Source organism: Pelecanus crispus, chromosome 13 (assembly GCF_030463565.1).
Source record: "Pelecanus crispus isolate bPelCri1 chromosome 13, bPelCri1.pri, whole genome shotgun sequence".
NCBI classification, from domain to species: domain Eukaryota; kingdom Metazoa; phylum Chordata; class Aves; order Pelecaniformes; family Pelecanidae; genus Pelecanus; species Pelecanus crispus.
Window position 1 is genome coordinate 15,311,795 of NC_134655.1, and position 6,000 is coordinate 15,317,794.

The window sequence follows — 6,000 nt, forward strand, 5'->3', positions numbered from 1 at the left end:
GCCTCCCGCTGCCAGGAGCTGGGGGCTGACTTTCTCACTGCTGTGCAAGTTCCTCAGATCTCTTTGGTTTGCAGTGTTTGCTCTTGTTGCTGCTGTTACGTTTTGCCGTCATTCTTTCAGATATGCAAAAGCAAGTACGTGTATTTATGAATAATGATTCGTTTCCTCTATAACCCATTATATTTAATGACCTTCAGCATGAATTTAGGAAGACAATTTTAAAGGGGTGTGGTTAAGACCCATGTAAAATTGATTAGTATTTCACAGAGAAGTTAAACTACTTCTAATTCCAACTCCATAAAATACATAAAAACACTACATGTGTTGGTCATATGCCAGTGCACACAACTCACACAGCGGACACTGTGAAACACTTATTTTCATGCCTGTATTTCATCTTCTATCAGAATGCTCTAGATTTTTTAGTTGATAGACAATGTACACAGCTTATATCGGTTACTTGTATCAATTACAGTCAGCTCTTCAGAAACAACAGCAAATTAGTGACAAGACATGTCAAAGAGCATGAAAAAGTGTGTGGGGCACAGTCTAGAAAGTCGTTAAATGAACAAGCCCACGCATCCTCAGTGGCAAACACTGAGCATACAGCAAACATGGAAAATGCACTCGTCAGGTCAGAGGACAGACCTCAGCAAACACAATGTTTCTACGGAAGGCAAGCTGTTTTCAAATGATGCTCAGAAGTCAAAGGTGGAAGACGCTATGATTTAGCCTGACCTACAATGTTAAGGCAGTCCTTTCTCTAGCACAGTAGCCAATGAAAATTAAAACCATAACAAAACAGAACCACTGAAAAACAGACTGCTGACTACATCCACAGGGAGCAAGAGGATAAATTCTAGCCTGGGAACGTTAACAAAGGACATAGTTCCACGTTACACTTAGTCTGACCTAACTACCACTTGCCTACCTTGTGCTGAACCTTACAAACCAACCAGCCGCACCATTCCACAGACAGTGGCTGCTGGAGGGCAAGCAGTGCCCAGCACAGCTAACGCTGCCCCCCATCAGCCAAGCCAGGCGAACCCACTCACCTGGTGACAGCCGCACATCCCCGGCACCCACCGAGCACCCGTGCAAAGAGCAGAAGAAAGCAGCATTGTCCCTTTTAGCAGCAGCTGATTAAATCTGACTTTGAACTATACTCTTAAAAGAACTGTTTTCATCTCTAAATAAGTAGTAATAATAAGAGAATCCTTCTCTAAATACAGAGAAGTATATGCCTAAAAAGGCATTTTTATCCTAAAAGCAGGATGTAGAATAGCCTGACGTAGCCATTTGCAGTGTGAACTTTGTACACGTTTATGGACATTAGCATAGCCCCCCATTTTTTGTAACAGACATCTGAGTTGCATTACCTGAGAGCAGCATTAACATATATCAAGTATCACCAGGTAATGAATAATTAAGAATCATCACTATTTTCCACCTCCAAGCTAGAAGTATAAGTATTTAAACATTTTTCAATAAAAATGAAATCCATACACAAAAGAAACCCCATATCTTGGACTACAAGACATGCAACTGAAGCCACCAATTTGCTTCAGTCAAAGTACTGCATTTTGAAAAACTCAGTGTCATAAAGGAAGCCAATAAACTGTTGAAATACAACTCTAGGCAGCAGAACAGATCTTATCCTAACAGAAATTTAGTAACTGCATTAAGTGAAGAAGAGTTTTACCCACCAAAAGCAACGCCACCATGCTTGTTAACTGCAGTTACATAATGTCCTTTGTTAACATACTTTCAAAATGTGTTCAATAAAAATTTTATTCGACCTATTTTAGGAACACAAAATAAACCACGCTTCAGCATGTTCACACAAGCTTAGAAGTGTTCAGTAATATTTTATGTATAAAAACCAAGCTTCTCATTAGTATAGCATTTCACTCATATAGTAAGAGAAAATAGTTCTCTGAAGAAGATCAAACCATTAATACGCTGCTTGTAAATCACATCCAAGTAAAACACCTGCAGTTTAAAATGGCACCACAGGCAGCAGGAAAATGCTATGCCATATTGGATGCCCCTGTATTATGCTCTCAAAATCAGGAGCTTCAGCAATTACAGCGTAGAATAATCTAACCCCAGGGAATGGGCTTTTCTCCAATTAGGTTGAGCCTTAATGAGACCAGCTCTGCACACAGCGATCCTAGCCTGGACCAAAGGAGAGAGGGGCAAGGAGAAGGCTTCAGATGACACACCACAGTCACAAGGAGTTTAAGGTGCCAGCACAGGGAGAGGACAAGGAGGCAGCAAGGACTAGTGCCCCAAAACACCCGACAGTACAAGTGAGACAAGCCAGCTCCTTCCCAGAGCCATGTCGACCTGACAGGTTAGCAGCTCTCCCGGGTTCACATCAGCTTTGTTGCTTGGACAGCAGAACTGCTCTGCCTCTTCTTGGCCCAAACATCTGCACCATCTCTTCACCTGCAGCTGCAGCTCCAAGCATCATTCGGAGCTATGCACAGCACCCAGATGGTCTGGCACAGTGGCAACTGCCTAAAATGCTGTTGTCCTCCTACTGCTATCACTACACCTACAATCCGGAGCAGGTCCCCACTGCTAATGATGCCCATACTCTTGTTTGTGGGTGTCCAGACTATAAAGCAAGCATCTTCCACGCCACTCTATTAAAGGCAATGTGGGCTTCTGTCTCCGTGGTTATGACTGGAGGAAGGTTTTTAATCATTATCTCTCAAGAGCCCAGAGAGTACAGAGTTACAACTCTTAGCCTACATGGATTGCTTCCATTTGTCAGGAGCTCCATTCTGGGGAGTGTATGCCACAGATTTAGATGCATCAACTAAATACTGCTCTGGAAGGGTTAATGAAAAGGCCAGTTCACACCAGACTGAGAAAAAGTGATAGGAACAGGAGGTGAAATCCTATGAAGCTTCCTAGTAAAATAACGCACTTTTCAGTAGACTGAAATCTTCAGTAGGCTGATGTCTTCAGAAGTGACTTTTGGATAGCCAGCATACATTACCTGACAATAAAAGCAAAAAAGCTCAGAACATCAAAGCCCACTTTCTGATTTGCTGCTGCAAAACCTTCTGGTACTCCTCTCCTGTATCACATACCAGAGTAACAGAGACACCTGCTTCACTGAGAAACTAAATCCATGGTTATTTCCTTAAGCTACCATTTAAGTATCCATGCGACAAGCCACCTTGGAATCACTTTCCACTACACTATGAGCATTCACACCTACTGTTACTTTCATCAGCCACATCCTTTACTTGCAGGCTTCATCTAAACCACATCCTTGGGAAAAAAAAAAATCTACATATGTAAATAAAGGCCTGGGAAAAATGCTTCTGGACCAAGTCAGACAGCATGATTTCAAACACCAATCACCATCAGCAAGCTTACTAATTCTGGAGTGCTGTTAACAGGTGAAGGTGGAAGCTAAGGGAACACCAGGCTGCAGATCAACTTAAAGGCATTAGTTTTCCTTTGTTTTCTAACACCTATTTTGAGCATTAAAAGCACCTTAAAAAGACACAACCACTGAACTGATAATTCAGGAGACAGTAGGTCATAAGGCTATCCAGAGCATAACATAGCACACACCACTCACTGGCTTATAAGCCAAACAAATTACATGAGTGGAATAAGATACATTTCACATGTTAGTAATTTAGCTTATTACTTAGTAGCATGTGGACATTTTCTAACAGTACAGGATTAATAGCAAAGATATTTGGATTTCTAATGATACCTGTTCTAGAAATGGACATTAAGAACCTCCTAAACACGAGGACCTTGAACACCAGTGTAACAGTCCAGTTCTTTTAGCCCCAACTACCAGATGAAAAGAAGAGCTAAAGGAGAAGCCACACAACTTTTAGATAACTGATTGGCAGGGAACAAAAAACCCAAGATCATTCTAGATGTTGCAACTGGTACCAAGAATCATTTTCACCTTTAAAATTCCTCTTAACTACACTGTATATGCATGATTATTCTCTGACGTACATTTGTTCTCAACTCCTCTGACCAAAACCTTGTGATTTCTTGTGCAAACCAGTGAAGAGCTAAGTTCCCTGGCTTACCTTTCAAACAGTGAAGCTTGCTAAATAGGACAGTTTAAAATGAATTAATATTCTACCTCCAAGCAGCACAGCTTAAAATTGTTAGCTCAGTCTATCCATGATCAGAAAAAGTAAACTGAAGCTTTAGCCACATTCTGGTAAGATTTCAAAGCCAGTTAATAATCTACAAATACACAGATTTGTCTTTTTCAGCCAAGCTGAACAAACTTCTCAAAAAGCTGAACACAATCAGTCTTAACAATGTCTGCTGGTGTTGCATACACAGTTTTGTACTAAGAACTAAACAGCTTCCTGTGTCTTTATCAATTGTTCTAAGAAATGACCTAAGGCTACATAATTTGATCCACTGTTTAACAATTACAGTATTTTCATCAAAGGAGAGTTCTGAAATTTTCAAGATATTAACATTGCCTAACATTTCAAGTATATCAACCAGCTTTTGAAAGCCCTGGGTAAAACACTGCTCCCATGGAAGAATTAAACATGACATGGGCAGAGAGTTCTACAAAAGAAGAAAATGAAATATTTTGCATTTGAACATTTGCACGTTAAGCACTTAAACTGCTCTGAAGAGTTTAGATACAAGAGTTTCCAAGAGCTGTTCATTTCCAATTGACTATATCCAAATCATGATATTTAACAATACAAAAGCCTTCTGATTTCTGTCCCAGTAAAGGCTGATAAATAGCGTCAACAGCGTCTGCTGAAAATTTACACTTTACTCACCCACACAGTCTCTCATAAATCATCTATTTTATACTGGGAAAATTCATCAGAATAATTTTCAATGCATCAATTTAAGGATGCCTACTGCAACATCTGGAAAAGGCTGTATGAAGAATACAGAGCATGTACATACATAAATATTCATTTATGTATCCTTCAAACTAGAAAGTTTCAGGCTAACAACAACACAAAAATACCTGAATATTTGATCAACACTCAAGAATATCCTTAAAGGCACCTGCTTTCTTGGATACATGAACCATTTAATGAGTACCTATTAAACACTAAGTTTCATATAAGGAAAGCACCACACAGAAGTCAGATATGAAAGGTCAGACCGAAGACCTATTTAGCCAAGCTACCTAACAGCAGTTGATTCAGGAGCAGTGAGAGCAAAACGACACTGCACTCGACAGCTGCCCTCAGCCAGTGTTTTAGGGACTGCATCCAGAATGCAGTCTTTACCACTCCAGAATTCACTTTTTTCTTCCGCTAATTTGTCTAATTACATTTCAAACTAATTTGCGTTCTAGATACCCTGTGACAATGGAGACTTGATATAATTATATACCAGATAACAATGGAGTCTCACAATATAATTACACATTACAGGAAAGCATCCTTCAGCTACTACCTCAATAATTTCATAACGCACCACCCGTCGTAGCCTTCCCACCTCCAGAGTCGTACTGACTGCAGACATCCCCCAGTATTGTTTCCCAAAGAGTGCTCCCCTACTGAGCCACCCCTCTGACCTACTGTACTGCCTCTTTGCTGCATGAAAAGCTGGGAGCACATCCACACTGAACTACACAATGTGTTGCCTGGTTATGTTAATAGAACAGGAACAGTTGCACTGGGGTTTAACCATTAAAAAAAAATAATTATTTGCATACAAAAAGCATCTCAACTTTCTTACTGTTCATGGCAGGATCCCAGGGCTATGTTTCGCCATTCCCAAGTAGTCCAGGTTAATTTTGACATCTAGAACAAGGTTCAGGAAGAGAAAAAAAAATTGTCATGCACGTTTGCACACTATTATTTGCTGTAGATGTTATTTTAAAGAACTGCAGGGTACAACATCTCCAACAGAGTTAACTATTGGCTTCTGCAGCTCTTAGAGCTCTGTCTCCCCTGTGAGCGGAAAATTGGATAGCACCACTTCTTGCCTGGAGGGAAAGTTCACATAACTCAC

The 6,000-nt window shown here is 40.4% G+C and overlaps 1 protein-coding gene across 2 annotated transcripts in view; it reads right to left on the reverse strand.

Annotated features, from left to right (window-relative positions):
* Nucleotides 1–5,759, reverse strand: part of KLHL13 (kelch like family member 13) — a 79,168-nt gene extending 73,409 nt beyond the window's left edge. Inside the window, exon 1 of one of the 2 annotated variants that reach the window (XM_075720576.1) lies at nucleotides 5,725–5,759. The gene's annotated coding sequence lies outside the window, so the exon portion shown is untranslated. Of the gene's footprint in view, nucleotides 1–2,938; nucleotides 2,966–5,724 lie in introns of those variants that run through there. The other variant, XM_075720577.1, reaches the window with a different exon arrangement.
* Between the last annotated feature and the right edge of the window lie 241 nt (nucleotides 5,760–6,000).